This window comes from Oxyura jamaicensis, chromosome 10 (genome assembly GCF_011077185.1).
Source record: "Oxyura jamaicensis isolate SHBP4307 breed ruddy duck chromosome 10, BPBGC_Ojam_1.0, whole genome shotgun sequence".
In the NCBI taxonomy this organism is placed as follows: domain Eukaryota; kingdom Metazoa; phylum Chordata; class Aves; order Anseriformes; family Anatidae; genus Oxyura; species Oxyura jamaicensis.
Window position 1 is genome coordinate 2,563,703 of NC_048902.1, and position 18,417 is coordinate 2,582,119.

Sequence of the window (18,417 nt, forward strand, 5' to 3'; positions counted from 1 at the left end):
TAGGTGAGTAGGCTCTGCAATATGACTGATACTGTGGAAGTGAAAAGTAAAAATGTGAAGTTTGCAGAATACAGTTCATGTTTGTCTTTGGCCTAAACACTCACATCTCCACTCAGGTGAGTAAGATTGGAGTCACATCACTGGCTTCCATATGAATATTTGAGTGAACAGAGATAGGAAGGGAGGAAGGTTGCAGAACTGCATTATGGGAAACTACACAGATGATTGGTGGAGAAAAATGAAATAAAATAAAGTAGAATCAAGCTCTTCTTTGATTTTGCAGAACATTGACTTCTGCAAATGTGACCTTAAATTCAAATTGATTTGATCTTAAATGTGGGAGATTTCATCTACCTTCCAGGCAAATATGCTCCATATGTTAAATACCAGTAAATATAGTTAAGTTCTCCACTGTCTATGAATGGAATACAGAACAGCTTTTCTGTAAAGACCAGATTCTCCCTTAGCAGCAGAGGATTTAAAAGGTCAGAACTAGTAATGATCAGTTGAAAACAAAGGTTTGCCTGAGAGCCGTTAGAAGGTTTGCATTTTCATCAAGTCCTAAAGCCCATTGAACTGCCTTATATATATTTTCTGGTGGTGATGCTTCTTTCTTTCATTACCTTTTAATGATGAAGAATAAAACTGGAATATTATTTTCAGGAAGCATAATGAGAAGTCAGATACTTCCTCACAGTTATCCTGGGAAAAATGCCCCAGGTTTAAGATTTAAACTGATCACTATTGGGTAGACTTAGGAAGTATATTTTTCTTTCGATTAGTTACCCTATAATTACTCACTGGAAGATTTTGTATATTTTTTTTAAATTACATTGTAATGCTCATCACCTGAAGAAGTTTTCTTCAACAATTTTGGCTACTTATTTATTATGTGGCCCTCTGATGTTGTTCTGAATAACCACAGTTTTTAGGTCTTGGGTCATATATCCTGAGGAAGAAGAGTGATATTCTCTCTCCCAGAGATAGATTGCCCTTGAGTGCCAGAAGCTGGCAAAAGGAAAAAACAAAGACAAGACCAAAGTGCTCATGGCAGAAGGCTTGATGGAAGCTTTAGGGGACTAATTCTGATATGTTTACTTTATTTTGTTTTTAATGGGATGTCAGCAGAGGCGAAAAAACAGCTTTTCCTGCATCCAGAAGCATAAGCATTTATTGGTCCAGATAAAGCACAGAGAAGAAATATTATTCAGGGTGTACTATAAGTCATCACCATGTCTTTTCGGGTAAACTGCCAAAGTATTTCTGTTGTACAGTTTTCACTGTACTGCTTTGTGGAACAGAGTGGTTCAGGGGCTTACTCGTGGCCACTGGAACAGTGCAGAGTTTAATACTGTATGTATCCTCTTAATCTTACCCTGTAAGTGCCTCTTAGGTGAAAGATTTTCTGCTATTGTTAAGAGGAAAAGCAATTCTGGGAATCATATGTGTGTACTTGCACTAGAAGGTTACGCATTCATATGCGCGTGTTCTGAAACCTCTGTAAGCTAGGAGGGGCTCAGATAGGCTTGGGGTCGGAGGCAGGCGCTTGGAACTAGATGATCTTTAAGGTCCCTTCTAACCCAAACCATTCTGTGAGTCTATGGTTAAGCTACTTAACCATTCCTTCTTTCAGGGCAAAAGGAACTTGCTCTTCTCAATCATCATCAGTTTAAAAATATTTATTTATTTAATTTTAGCATTCTCTGGCATTTGATTAGGAAAGCGGTACCCATCACCATCACTTCCCTGTCTTTTCATGATACGGGCATAAACACAAACAGATGGGATTATTTTTGAGTGTTTGGGGAGAGGAAAAACTTTTGTTATCAATTCGGCATGTTTCAAAATGTTGTCAGCATAGAGCAGAGAGTAGTCTTACAGATCTGCTTCCTTTACATATTTCAAATTGCTCTAAACCACAAGCCTTTCTTTGCAAAGAATTTTTAGAAAGCAAACATCCTAATCATCTTGTATGTTCTGGATCAAATCCACAACTCTCACATTAGGTTCCCCTATGACTGATTCTGTAGTGCTGTGTAAAACTGCCCTAAGGGAAAGCAGCATCCAATATATCTTATTCCCCCAAAGGAATATTCTGGTCAACTTTGGTGTGACTCAGCTGAAATTGCCGGGGAGAAAACCTGTGGGCACTGGTCCATCATATGACCTCCAGTATCTATCTCTTTGAGCCTAAACTCAAGCTGGTGCTAGGCTCTCAGAAGGGATAATAGAGAGGCCAGGTGCCAAATCACAGAAGTGCTCTGGAATGCAGGGAGTTGCTGGAGCCCTGTCAGACACCATGCAGTTACAGCCAAGAGTAGTCAAAACAAAAAAAATAGCTGTGTAACTCTTGCATTCCACTGTTTTATGGGATGTGAGAAAGCTAAAGCTGCTATTTTGTCAACAGCATCTCATTTATATACTGGCAACTTAGTCACATTACAAGAGTTATTAATGGCACCATTTATACTCTTGAAGAATCTGTGCTGCTACCATACAAATAATGCCAATACCAGATCCCACTCAGGCATAGTCATTCATATACATCAGCTAATGCCAATTTAATTGCACAACCATATCATCATAAATACTGAAATATTAGTATATAATAATATGTGCTAAGGAACACATTGAATTTCAGTTTGTCATTAATTTCAGTTTGCTATTTATATACAGTATATGGATTTCAACTTTTCCCTTGACACTGGCATTGTTGAAACAACTGCTTGATCTATTAAATTTTTTTGAGTAGCTCTTTAAATTATAAATAGTGCCCAGTTGTTTATTTCAAGTACTTTCAGCACTCCAAATGTGGTTTAATTGTATTTGAAAACTGCCAAATATCAATGGAGATCAATCCTGTCCTATTGATCTGTTTATGCAGTTAAACATGTAGAATATCAGATTCAGGCTCTAACATATTTAAATACTCCTCTATTGATCAGCTGCTGCCATGATCCAGCACAGATGATGGCATAGATGATTACAGGAAATGGCCTGCTCTGGTTTGCTCGGCCGATACCTCTGTCTTTCAAAAAGCCTCATGGAAAACCTGATCCACAGCTCAAAACCAGAAGGTGAATCAGATGAGTACACAAGTATGCCCTATAGAAATTTTCAATCCATGGAAAGATTTTGGCATCTGATAAGGGAAATCACAAAAACACATACTGAAAAGTTTGGAAAGTGTGTTAAAATCCTGGACCTTACTGTCCATATTTGACAGTTGTGAGTTAGGGAGCTCAGAAAATCTTTGTTCCTTCACAGGAGCAACCAGGGCTGTTTGTCCAGCTAAAGTATGAAGGTATACATTTATGACACAGAACTGTTTCCCACTGCAGATGATGGGACTACCCTACAGGAATGCAGAACTGGCAGATCTTACAATGATATTATTTCAGCATTTAATATTAGTATGGAATTCAAGTTGGAGAATGCTACAGACAAGTCAGAAGTATGCTTTTCTTCAACCCCAAAGGCCTATGGACAGATTTTCTACAGCTAAATAGAAGTCCATTTTATTTGTTAACTATTTTGAATATCCATTAGAAAGCTGTCAAGGAAACATCAGTCTCTCGTTATTTTAGTTCAGGATAGATTAGACAGAGGGAATGTGTGCGAGGAAGGATAAAAAGTGTCTCCTTCCAGTACCGCATCAGGATCAGGGCCAGATCCCAGAGGAGAATCACTCTCCTGTGAGTGATGAGGTCTTCAATGGAACAGTTCTGTGCTGGTACCTCCCAGTGCTCTGCTCATGGAGAGCACATGGGAAAGCACTTCTCCTATCCCTCAGATATCCACAGTGTGTGAGTGTGTACAGCTAAGTGGCAGAAGGGGATGAGAGTTCAGATGTTGGACAAGGAGGAAGAGTCGGATGGAAGGCAAGAATGAAACTGCTCTAGATGCTTGGCTGAGCCTTTCTAGGTAAGGATATGAGGGAAATTGATGTACGGTTCCAGAAAGTGCCAATATTGAATTTGACAATACTGCAGAGAGAGGAGTGATTCATTGAAGTGCCAGGAGTGTGGTCTTCCCACTCCTAAGTACAGGGCATCAGAAGAACAGCATTGCTATAGATGAACAAGAATACCTTTGTGCATTCTAGTAACTCTATCTGAGAGCTGAATGCCTTATTCCTTGAGCTTTGGAAATCCCACCTACAGCTGTGAAATACTAAGGTGAAAGCAAAGAAAAAATACATATAAATTGCTCTGTGGTGTTTCAAATGAGTGAAAACTTGGAGTGCTACCACCCATCATTATTATTATTGTGCTTTGTCAGCTTGTAAAGGTAAGTAAAAAATTGTCCTTGTCAAGTTTTCTTCAAAATTGAACCTTGCTTCAGACTTTAAATAAACAGCCTTCTCTGGGAACAGGTGCATGTGGTACTGTCATTGCATTACGTTATCAGATATGTACCTTTTTTGAACTGTACACGAAACTGTTTGAAGAAAGTCAGAATATCTTTAAACTTGTCTTCATATGCTAAAATGAAACTAGATCTGTAGCTTAAGATAACTTATATATTATAGGCTCATATTAACTGCTTCTGAAATGAATTGATAGATTAAAAGACCATACCAATATTAATGATAATTATTGTAACTGTTTTTACTTACAATAGTTTTTGAGGATAATATCAATCAGCTTTAGTCTCAGGACTCACGTTATAGTAGATGACTCTGCCTTCAGCAGGACTGGAAAATTTCAGTAAATGCTTCAGAGTACTGTGAGTCAGATCATAGAATTCAAAGTGTGGTAGTGTGAAGCAGAAAGGAAAAAGGAATATGTCTACTTATTGCATCAAAGCCAGTAGCTGAAGGACAGTATAACTAGTTTTTAGTAAATAACAGAGACTGAAAGATGGTTTCTTCAGACAAATAAATTGTTTGAATATGCAGTCATTAATTCATCGCTGCAGTGATAAATTATTCAGCAGTTATACAATCTTAGCAAATGAATTTTGACAGATATAAAAACAGTATTTTTCACATTAAAAATATAAAATAATGACAGGTAAGATTGCATGGAGTGTGGGAGATTTCCTTCTTAATTCCTGTGGAAAGCAGGAATCAAGTGTTGCAGGTAATACTCTTTACCACTAACAGCAACTTGAACTTAGCACTCATCAATATCTCTAAATTACTAGGAAGAATCTAGTTAATCATTAGTTTCTTTACACCTTCTGGCAACCTTGTAAAGATTTCTATGAGTTAATATAAATCCCATAAAGATCACAAAGTGTCTGTGACTACTGGAACTTTGTGGGAAACTAATTTAATAACCAACCAACAGGTTACAATACAAAACTTTTGTTGAAGGTGCCTTGGTATCTGAGTGCAACTGACAATGTGATGAATGATGATTGCTGGGCTAGCTTTGAACCAGCATTCTTCTTCCAGCAAAGTCAAACAGACCTTGCAGAGGAAGTTACAGAATTTGCTTTTTGTTAAGGCAACTCAGAGATCAAAATCCATATGACAAATGTTTAAAACTCTGAATTCGGTCTCAGGACCGGATCCGCTCTCCCAACAGCACTGACTAGCAGCAAAGTCTGGCACCCAGAGGACAGTGTGCCAGCCTGTTCTGTCCACCAGGCAAACTGCAAAACATTCTGTCCAGGATTGGCATGAGGAAAATTTATTGTGTGTACTCAGCTGATTCTTTGCAGAGCACTTCAAAGCAGGTGGAGGTAGCAGTAAATGTTGTTTTTGAATGGGTGAATGTGAATGTCTGTGTTAAACTTCATCATCTATGTTTAAAGGTTTAAGTTACACGATCCCTCTTCCCATCACAGACAATATACACCATAGCATTCATTCACAAATGCAAACCAGTCTCACATATAAAGTGAAAACAGTAAGGATGGAAGAGGGTAAAATATGCAGGAAGCTATTCTATCCCCATATGGCCTGAAATTTGCTCAGGGTATTATACAAGTGATTAGCAACTGTCTGCCAAATAAAGGAAAAAAAAAAAAGTTGAAAAATTTAAGGAGGAAATGGATTATACTGAAGTTAAGTGGTCAGATGATAAGTAAATATAAAAAGCCAAATGATGAATTTCGGCCTCAAACATGAAGTCTTTGGAGACAGAGAAAATAAATGGTCAGATTCTCCTAGAATTCGTTTGTTGCCATGTTTGCTAAGACCTACCTTGTAACAGGTTAACATGTCAAAAGTGGACCCAAATCTATGAATTGCATTGTTCTGGTCTGATTGTTAGGACCAAAATTAGACTCATTTATCTTTAAAATATCTTTAAGAAAATTAAACATTTGCGTATAAAAAAATATCAAAGTTTGTGGAGGCAATATTATTGATTTTGAACAGACACGTGCTAATACACAAAGATTGGTTTGTGATACTTACGTGCAGTGGAGAGAGTTAAGTATTATCTCATCCACTCTTTCTGCAGTCCTATAGCTGGCATTTCACAATGTAACTGAAATTTTCACATTCCATTTTAAAATAGGACTCAGTATGAAATATACAATAGCAGATATATATAAATAGGTATTCCTATATATGTGTGTGTGTTTATGGATATATATACATATATAGGACTTGAAAACATCCATAATCCATGAATCCGTTTCAGTGGGCTCACAGTAAATAAATCATAGAGCCAAAAAAGGCTTCGGCTGGAAAGGACCTTAAAAACCATCCAGTCTTAAATCCTCTGCCATGAGCAGGGCTGCCACACACTAGACCAGGTTGCGCAGGGCCCTATCCAACCCAGCCCTGAACACCTATAGGGATAGGGTAATGTGATGTTTTAAGATAAATTTACAACATTACATTTTAATGCATTTTAAATCCTACTAAACAATTTAATTTAGCATCTCTGATAGCAGATATTTTAAACATATAGTGCAGAAAACCAACATTCATAATAAGCACATATCTTTTTGTCTCTCTGGCAGTGGAATATTTTGGATTTGTGTGCAAGACAAACTCCAATAAAGTATTCACACCATGCTTTCTTAAGATACTGCTTGGAATATCTCATGGTGGATTCAGGGATATTACCATTACTTTAGGCTTCACTCTGCAGTTCATCTCTGTTTTAAAAGCACAGTGAAGCTCCCTGAGAGAAGAAAAATTATGATTAAGTATTTAATATGATGTTTCCCTTACCTTTACGGGAATGAATGGTTGGTAGCATGTAACTCTGATATACTATTTACCTCCGTATTTACACAGCTCCCACCACTATAGTATTCAACTGATTCACAAACTTTAGTGGACTTACACTCACAAAACTCCTATGGAGCTGGAAAATGTTATATTTTCCACAATTTATGGGGAACAGAAAATGAAAGAGAAATCCTTCCAAATTTCAGTTCAGATCAACAGCATGTCTTTAGAAACTGTTCTTATGCTTGGGTTACACTTCAAGATGCTTGCTACGGTAGATTACAATCACTTCAGTTTTTCCCTTTTATTTCTATACATCTACCAAGTAAAAGGTGTAACTTAACATGCTGAACTTGCTCATCTGTTATTTACATAGTAATTTCAAGAAAAAAATCTATCAAGTTATGCAGTATTTTATCAAATGCAGTACTTAAATTTTGTCTACATTTATGCATAGAATGAGAAAGTATTTTTTTTTTTTTTTACCTGCATTTTTTCTAGTAAAGAAATACAGCAGTCAGTAACTTCTTTTGAAACAAAACTGTTGATTCCCTTCCTTGTCTGTAATTGTGGAAGGTCAGAGACCGTCACACTCTTAGTGGTAAAATAGATCTATTTAGCCCTGTAGAGCAGACAAGTACCTTTCCCCAGACTTAAAAGAAAAGGAACTTACCGACTCCCAAACTGCCAAATAACAGCCAAGACCACAGAGAAGGTGAAATAAAAGATAAAATATTAACTCTGCAGTGAATTGAACCCATATGGGACCTTGATTTTTTAAAGTGACACATTACAGACATAAACCGATGTTGTAGGGATCATATCTGTATCAACTGGAGGAGCTCAGCTCTCCAGAATTTAGCAGGGTTCACATCTCCTGCCTTGGCTTGCTCCCAACCTTCTATGAGATGAAAATGTAATAGAAAACTCTGGTAAGAACATGTACTTTGAGGTCCATAATTTAATTAATATGTGTAGAGCACTTTCAAGATGACTCACACTGCATACTACGTTTCTCTTGAAGAAGATACTTTTATCACATCCAGGAATGCACAGCTACTACAATTCTACTCTCTTTACATACCCTTGGTACATATGTATATCTATATTCAATAGTAAATTAAGTGGGCCTAGGACTGTTTTCTTGAAAGAAAACCAGCTGGTGGGGAAGACCTTCCAGAAGAGCATGGACATGTTTAAACACTTCCAGGCAGGTATGGTCATTGAGAGTGTGTTAGTTCTTGCAGGTAGAGAACTTGGAGCCTGTCCCATTAATTTATCAATACAGATGAGCCCCCATTCCTGACGATGTTCCCTTACTCTAATTTACCAGTGCAGATACAGCATCCATTTCTAGTCACTCTACTGTGAGGGCACAGGCACAACCACTCTTACACACACATAAATATAGCACTAAGACAGTAAAATAGAACGTAAGTACTTCATGAAGCAAAACAGATGGTACTTAATTTCATGGAGGTAGGCTCAATGAGATCAAAGTTGTCAGAGAAGCCCAGTCTTAGATTAGTGATGCCCATTTTTTCCTATAAAATTTTAAGCATTCTGTTTTCATTATGACTCACTTTCTAAGGAAAACTTGAGGCACCTAGGCTTACTACTGTGATTTCACTAGTAGAACTGCATTCATTAGTAGTATTTTATTTAATCGTCTTTGTTGGTAATAGGTGAGATAAGCAAGGTCAAACCTGTCATTATACTTGGCGCTGGTGGTCCTACCATAGGCACAGTGTTCCGAGAAGAACAGGAATAGAAAAGGAGTGTGTGTGTGCTGGGAGGGAAGCCTGTGTTTTGCTCTACATTCCAAATCAAAGCTTTAACCACTGGCTGACACTGAGGATCCTATGATAGCTTTCACAAGAATAGTTCAACGCATTTCACTTAGTTGCCACTTCTTACAAAAACACTGTTGTGCAATGGTGTTTGTGTGGAATAGAAGTTGAATTTCACCATGGAGATAGCTACATTTCAGTGGTGGGTGAAGTGATCCCAGCAGACTTTGTAAAGCACTTTGGGATTCTTACAGATGAAAGGTGCTATACAAATGTCAGGTATTGTTATACACCACTTAGGAGAAATGTTTCCATTTATTCCCCTGGATTTACTGTTGAACATTTAGAGATAATCGTCATTGCTGATAATACCAGTAAGAATAGCATTCTGAAGGCTGCAGACTGCGTAAATTTTTCTGTATTCTGCTTGTCTGTAACAGGAGGTTGCATTCTGATAAGGAATTTTTGACAATGCAATTATGGAGAGCTAGCAATTTTTCATATTATGTGGTCAAGGTGCAACTGTCAGACTTATTTACATGGCTGCATCATTTACAGCCCAGGGTTTTTGCAAGGATTCAGCAGAAAGGTAAGCTGCTTTCATGATGGTATTCAAAACAGTAGAGTACAACAGCATCCTTTATTAGGGCCATTTGTTTTACTGTATTACCACCCTATATTTGGCTAAGTTCTACTCATTCATTTTATTAATAGATGCTATTCAAATGCATGAGAGATGTTTCTAGCAATGCTTACTCAAGCACTAGGTATAATTTGCTAGAGAGATTTCACTGTTTATCCTAAGTACCTATGTGTTTTTTTTTTCTCTATAGTTAGCATAACAGAATTCAGAACATAGTCCACTATCAACTGTAATAAGTATGTAAAAGGCAGACTATTTTGCCAGGCAGATTAGTAATTTCAAGTTTGTGTTCTCTGTTATATTTCTTATTGCTCACATCTATGCTTTAACAAATCAAATGGTCCTTATAATGCTAGAAAACCATCCCACCCCAGCAACTCTCTCAACTGTGTAATACCTGAATATAAAGCCTCTTAACACTGTCTTCCTCCTTCCCAAGTCTCTCCTTCCAGTAGGGTTACCTCCTTAACCGACTGGCTCTGTTCCTGCCTTATTATCTTCCCCTGAATATTAGGAAGGGGCAGAAGCCAGGCTGTATTAAACCACTGGTTGCTGCTGACCAAGTGACGCCCCTGAGCCCTTTTGGAGGCAACTTTGGCTGAGTAAAACCTGGTGGAGGACATGATCCAGGACTGAATGCTGGATAAGAAAAACATATCATCTGCTGTGAGGACTCATTTTGTCAGAACCTTGGCAAAACTTTTATGTGCCAGGGAGCTGAATCTATCTCTACGGAAGTCATGCAAGCCTCCCTCCTATTCCCGGTATCTTTTAGTGCAGAGCTGTAAAAACAGTAGAATGTACAGAACGACTTCCTCCCCTCTCTGCTAGCCAGCAAGGGCACTTTCCTGGGTAATCCAGAAAGACTAGCCACAGGGAAAGGGCTAAACGTTTAGGAAAACTTAATGTTGCTGAGATTCACTTTATAGTCCCATCTCCCTTCCAAGAATCCCAAGTGTGAGCTCAGTGTAGTGGGGGACTGTGCCCATTACACGCGGGATTGCGGTTATGGCTATATGTATCCTATGCAAATTCCAGAAATACTTTCTTCCTAGCGTATTGACATCTACATCTACCTTCAGCAGCTCTGTTCAGAATTACCATAAAAGATCAGAGTGCAGCTTGCAGGTCAGTGTGACCATAATTTGGCCATACTAGAATATTTACTCTTGCTAATAGACTTTGCTTCTTTTTATCTTTCCTTATTGCTGTTTTATTCTGCTCTTGCCCTATGGGAGTTTAACTATCGGGTGTCATGGGAGAAAGAAAAAACTCAAAATTCTGTGAAGAGTGTGATAGATTGGTCATACACACAAGGAAGAAAAAAATGCACAAACAGCAGAAACACTGAATGACTTTCTACAGATTTAGGTATGGTAAAAAAAGAGGAGTAACATGAGAGGCTATGGGCTTTGTGGGCTAAGCAAGAAGTTCATATCAATAATATCTGCTTAAAGAAGTTAAGTAACAGAGAAGATAATTTTTAGAGAGAAATCAAGAATGAAACCAGTAAAGTACTCATGGAATTAGTCAGGGATATGACTTAAGACAAGGAAAGGACTTTTTGAAATCTCTTACAAAAGAAATTTTAAAGATAAAGGCTTACTCCAATAGTATCCTAAATTTTCCTCATGCACAGACTTAGTACAGCAGAAACCAAAAGAATGAAATATCTTTCAAATATCAATACTTCTCGAGTGACATAATATTCTTCAAGTATTTAGTTGAATAAGCAAGTAAATGTAACAAGACACATGTTCATCATATGATAGATGATGGATCCACCTGACTCTTCCCAGAGACTTCTTAATGGAAACCACCAAAGAACCTCTGTAATTTAATCACTAGCCACTGCAATTGGCTGACTGCCTGTTAATTGCTCAAATGATTCCCAAACTGTCAGACCAAAAGACCACCCAATGATTCATTGGCTGTCACTCCATTTAATGAAAGCAACAAATATAAGAAACAGTGCCTGGAATGAATCTTCCCTTATGGTGTCATCTCTGATATGTTTCTCAGTATCCCAGCCATTAAAATTGTTCAACTTCTTCAGAAGTTTGAAATAAATCTTACTGTTGGGAAAAAAAAAAAAAGTTCCTAAAGAGCATTTATACTCCAAGGTGATTCTGCAAAAATACCCCTAAGGAATGGCATATCTGGTATTTATCAGAGTTGCTGTATCATTATTGCTCAGTTAGTTTTGCTTATACCTAAAAAGCCTAAAAAGTTTGGGTAGGGATAATGAAAATTTATCAGCTTTTTCCTGTGTACTTTTTGTTGTGTATTTTGCTGACAGAATGCAGTGACCACCCACATGTACCCATACAAAAAAACTCTGATGTAGGGCCTTGCCATTATTTCTATGCCATAGACAAATTAAAAAGATACAGAAATATGTTTTAAGCTTCCAAGAACATGAAAAACCATGTTCTTCGTAGGTTGTACACAATCATAACTAATATAAACTCTGCAATTTAATGCAAATGCATTTTTTTTTGTTGCAAGGCACGGAACACTACCATAACTACGTTGGATATACTACGAGTATGATGGAAAGATGAAAAGATATTTCCATTGCTCAAGCATCATTTTGAATATATTCAATAAAACAACAACAAAAGCAACCACACACACACAAAATAAAACACCACAGATGTAGAGCTGGTGGACCTTACAGCAGCTTTCTGGCAAATATATGCTCACAGGAAAGAAATCTGTAACATTCATTTCATGACTGATACACAGTGGAGAGTAAAAACCCCTAAATCTCCATAACATACCCGTTACACACTTAAAACATGTTCATTCTAGGCATGTGTTTGTCTGGAAGAGTTTTAAGAGATAAAGTGATTTCCCATTAGCACTGTCCCATGTAGCAGATGTAACGTCATACTCAGTGGCATGCAGGAGAGATGGAAAGCCTTGGGGCAGGTGTCCTGTTGATGCTCCTTTTTCTCTATCATTAATTCTACTTCAAATGACATCACAAATTTCATAAGCAACAAATTAATACTTTCCCTTTGTTAGTCCTTTACCTGAAGCACCAGGTAAGCAGCAAGAATGCCACCATTCCAGGATATGTATCATGACATCTGAAATTGCTTTTTGGTTGTAGCCCCATTATGTTTTAGGAGCCTGTTTGGGGACACATCATCCATCGAGTGCAGCCTGAAGCTATAATAGCCTCTTCAGTGTGGAATTCTGGCCTCTGGAGAACAGCTGCCTGACTACAAATGGCTGGGTGATCTACTGGGTCAAGGTTTTCTGCTTTACACTGTATGACAAGGGAGGGATATGGCCTCCTGTTTCTCTGCCAGCTTCTGCACAAGGCTAGAACAGACCAGTCAAAATCTGCAGCAGTGACAGTTCTGCATGGGTGAGGATAGTTAAGCACCACAATCTGCCCACTTTCACATTTACATTCTCTGATTCTGTGCTCAATATGGATTAAAATACATCAAATGCATCCCCATTTATCAGATAGGGCCTGATTTGAACTGCCAGAAGGACTCCAAGTTGCTAGAGGTAATATTTAGAGGTAAAATTACCTGTAGCAGAAAAGAGAGGTAGCTACTCAAGAGAGGACTGTGCTGTCCAAAATGGTCATAGTAGGCGATGGTTTTATTCTAGTGCTTCTTTTGTTATTTTTACTTCTCTTTTATAGTGTCAGCAAGGGTCAGGAACAGCAGACATGTACAGAAAAAAAAAAGTGTATCCTACTCTGAAAAGCATATAGCCTAATTTTGTTCCCTGTACTGTCACGCCATTGGTAGCCAAGAACCTATGAAATGAGAAATGCTGCCCACTACATACTTATTCCCCCTGCTAATGCAGCTGCTGTTGGTTAGGAAATTTTGGGAGTTAGTGCTTATCTACTACTGCATATTACAGCTTACCAAAACACTTCCTTTTGCCTCCAGCATTTGACAAGTATTTCCTAGCACAAGGAGATAACATTGTGTTTTTGTTGTTGTTGTTGTTATTTTGTTTTACTGTTATTGTTTTTTTTGTTTGTTTGTTTTGGTGGTAATTTTTCCTCTATGTCCCTGTCAACGAATACTTCCACTCACATGTCTAAAACCTGCTTTTATCTCCTGGGCCATGAAGATGATCCCACAAAGCTTCCCTGAGGTTTCAGCTGATGCTGCAAAGAGACTGAGGCTTTAAGACAGCTTTGATTCTGGCTCTCAGTTTTGTTGCTTCTCTTTTAAAACCTTGCTCTACTTAGGCAAAGCAAATATTAGAGTGCAGACAATTACGATATTTGGGCCCTCAGAATATATCCTTTCAGGATAAATCATGATATTTGTATAAAGTACTATGATTATCAGAGCCCACAGCTCAAAATCCTACACTGTGCATTCCATTACCTTTCTCTGCTCTTCCTCTTTGTATCATCGACAAGGGTGCTCACAGCCAACGGCTTTCCTGCCCAAGCACCTGCCTGCTGCTTCACATTCAGCAGGGAAATATGTATGGGGATTATTCAAGTAAATCTTAACATTTTCAGACCTTCAGAAACAGCATGTGTGTCCTGAAGCCTAACAAGGTAGAAAAAATACTAGCAATTTAATTTAGAGAAAGAAAACAAATCATAATGTACAAAGAACAAACAGTGACATCTATATTCATACAGGCAGATATAACACCCCTTTAAAAACTGATATTATGATGTTGCAGCTTTCTTTAAGGTATGTGCAACTAATCTCATATCCATCTTAAAAATAATCATGTTTTTGGTTCATTTATGACAATAATATTCTTAAACATGGAGTTATGGAATAAGCCCCAGAAAAAGCTGGTGTGAGTTTCAAGTCTTGAGTGCTGCTGCCATCTACATGGCAGGAAGACTATAAACTATAACAAACAACAAAAATATATTAGTTGCATTTTACTTGGCAGATCTGTAAGTCTGTTTGCCAGTGTGATTATAGAAAAAAAAAAAAAAAGTTATGAAACTGAACACAATTTTTTGTTGCCTTATGGTTCTGTGTGGGAAATTCATAATGATTTAGAGTACAATTTCTCCAGATCCTTTTAAACAAGAAATTTACAAATTATTTAGGTGAAATCTGAGAATAAATAAGAAAAATACAATTATTTTACTAGTGTTTAATATTTCTAACATTTTTCTGCTGAGTATTAAGCCTTCAAATGCTAAATAGAAAGTAAAAAATTCACTTGGTTGCTGTAAAAATGGAGGGAGCGATGTACTTAATTACACTACATATATTACTTTGGTGATGCTGTTTTTCATGGCTATCTTATTGAGTGTATTGCCAGAGGAAGAAAAACAGTTCTTAACTCTAAGCTTGTGAGACACTTAATGAAAATTCAGGCTGCATAACTGTCTTCTTCAGCTACTCTTTCTAGAAATACATGAAAGAAAAAGACAAGTGCAGTTAAATTGGAATTGGTAACAATTTCATCATTTGCACTGTACACCCTAAAAAGTCTTGGCAGATGTTTAAGCTTCCTAATATTTAATATTGTTTAGTAACTTTCACTGCTTCACCTTGGCATTTATATTTGTACTTAGCTATCATACCATGTACAGGACTCACATATTCTTCAGAATATGGGGAATGTAAAGTTTATGTGAGCATAAACTTTGTCCTGCAGCACAGCTCCTGAACGCACTTGAGACTTTCCAGCAGGTGTCATTAAAGAAACAAACTTCCCATAGTCCCCAATAAGAAATCCTGGGTGATTGTGTGATTTATTTTTTCGTGTTGCATCCAAGTTCGGTATTACTTCTAAAATAATACTGCTGAAGTATCACTTTGGGGATCTATGACTTCAGATGGTAATCCAGCTCGGTCTCTAGGAATAATTCTAAGAGCTTTGCCTAGCAGTTCACACTGGCTATGCTATGAAGAAGGAATAAGGGGAAGACCAGTCCTTGAAATTCCTCTGCATCCTTTTCTCTTGCAAGAATAACGACCTGCAAAATTCAACAGAATTATCCATTGAGAGGAGCAGGACTTTGTCTTCACAGAACCCACATCAGGGGTGTGCAGGCTTTTTAGCTATTCAGCATTGGCAGTGATTTTTGAGATTTGTGTTCCAGCCCACCCCCCCAGTCTGCCTTCAGAGAACATGTTCTTTCAAAAGGAGAAGAAACCTGGAGAGAAGTGATGCTGTTTATTATACCTTGTCCCATTATTTTCAGAATTTTCAGCAATTTTAGATCAGTCAGATTAGCAAAATCATTTCCCTTGCTAGATTCCTGGTGCTATTTAGGGCTTGTAGCCCTGTAGCATTGTGGTCTTTAACAAAGTCTCTCTCTTTCTCTCTCTGAATCTCAGTGTTCTCCGATGGACCGGCGAGTCTCATATATATATTTCAAGTTCTATGCCAATTTACCTTCAGAGAATCTTACACTGGACTGGGAAAGAGTGTTGTTCAACAAAATTTTAAAAAAATAGAACCCAGGAATGGAAGCTATGTAAAGAGCACGAGATTTCAGAATACAGTGGCTTGTATTTGGAGCCATAAATGAACAGTCCAATATTCAAGGAAGTTTCCAGTCATGGATCTCTGTCAGTGATCATTTAAGAAGTATGAATCATTTGGAAAATTCAAAATCCCTCAAATCAAAGACATGTCAATGAGTTTTGGCTTGGGCTTGTATTAAAGAATCAGAAATCCTCTGCGCGGGCCCCCCCCCCCCCTTTTTTTTGATAATATAAAGAATTGTGAGCAAAAATGTAGAAAAGCTTCTAGGATTTGAAAGCCAAAGATCTATTTTCAAGAAAGACCCCTTCATAATGCATCCTAAAGCTCCAATTTTGTGCTGAGATAGTGCTGATGTAATTGTGGGTTGCCCCCCACTTACATGGTGTCGGTATCTCACCCATCTTCCTACCCTGGGCTTCTTGTTACTTCTCTGCTTGCGCTGAGACCAGTGTTTTAAGGACCTTTCTCCCTAAGCAAGGCAGCTATTTAAGACGTTTTAATTCCATATCTAAAATTTAGACAAGTACTCTAAAATATTAGTCTACGACTCCTTTTGTCAGGATTCCTTCCGTGTAACACAATAAAAAAATATTCATAATTACCTTGCAACTTCATTGTAACATCAGTCTCAGTAAACATGGACAGAATGGTACATCATAGTGCATTAGTACAGAACCTTTTCTTCAGTTATTTTAGCTTATAAGAAACAATTGTAGGAGGTTAATATGATATTTTGGAGAGAAAAGGAGAAAAATTATTCTCTACTTCCCATCAGTAAGTGATATTCAGCTGGTTCTTGGAAAGCAGGTCCCCTGTACACTCAGGAAGACTTGGGAACACTTTCATAATGAGAATTCCACCTTTCTCGTTCTTCCACCCCAGATTTTATTGCTAAGCATTACATCATATGGCATGGAATACCCCTTAGGCCAGCTGTCCTGGTTGTGCTCCTCCACACCTCTTGCCCACCCCCAGCCTACTGGCCTTTTGGGGCAGGGGGTTGGAGACACAGCTTCGATGCTGTGCCAGCACTGCTCAGAAATAGCCAGCAATATCAATGCTGTTCTAGCTAGGAGTGCAGAGCAGAGCACTATATGGGCTGCTGTGGGGAAAGTTAACTCCATCCCAGCCAGACCCAGAACACTTACCTTACTGATACTGTAATTATAATTAGCAGAAAGCACTCATAAGCATGTGCCAAACACCAATCATCACTGCACAAATCATTCCAAAGGGCTGTCTGTATTGGCAGTCTGCTGATGTGCACTGCTTTGTGGAATTAAAGACAAGCAATCAAATACTGGGTTGCACAAAGGTAATTGTTACCGCAGCGATACTGGGTGTTACGGACAATGCCAATTCCTTGAGCTATGAGACCACATTGAACACTCAGTTTTTTAAATATCTAGCAGAAATTGTTTTGTTACCCTTGCACTAAGAACAGAGTTGGCCCAAGTGAGCTGATGCAAAGCAGTAATGTTTGCAGTGAAGGAAAATGGACGTTTCAATGCCAATGGAAGAGTACTGCAGCAAAACAGAGGTGACTGTTGACAAGGATATGCAGAAAAACAGATAGTAAGATCCATGCTTTATAGACCATTTGGTTTACTGTCTACAAGGTTCATGTATTGTTACTAAGTTCCTGTAGTTGTAGTTTTAATTTTATTTTTACCTTCTCGATGTTTTAATCTCTAATTTAATCATAAATTTAAGAAGAGGATACGTCAGCTGAAGGCATGTACTGCCTTCAGCTGTGCAGGACTTGTGTTATGCGAGTATAAATAAGTCTGTGAAATTACTCCAGACATCCAGCATGCTAAGTGAAAGAATGAAACCATACCACTCAACATCTAGATTGCTTAGTCATGGTAATTCAAATACAAGACTGTATCTAGGAACAAAGAAAGCTATTCCTGAAAAATACCAAATGTGTAAAACACATTGACTACTCTGTAAAAGATGTAATTTTCTGCATGGCATGTAAAATTCCAGAAAAAGAACATTGAATAACTTTATTTTTTCCTGGGCTGCAGCCCATTTTAATGACATATACTTTAGCTGAATGACAACTGAAAGACTACTCTCATAATGCCCTTCAACTCAACACTTTTGAAGACCTTGTTGCCATACTCTATGGCGAGATATCTCTATCTCTAGAGCTAGAGATTCACGGGATATAAAAAAGAAAAAAAAAATAATAATAATTCATGTCTGTTTCACATTTAACCAAATTCAAGTCATAGTATGGCAACAAGAACCTGGTTTTGTCACTCCTGCAGCCACATTTCCCCACAGGTAGGAGAAATTCATTGCCAGAGAATCTTTTCGCACCAAAGAAATCTTCATTTTCCTAGTTAGGGCAGATTTTGGCTAACATTGCAGTT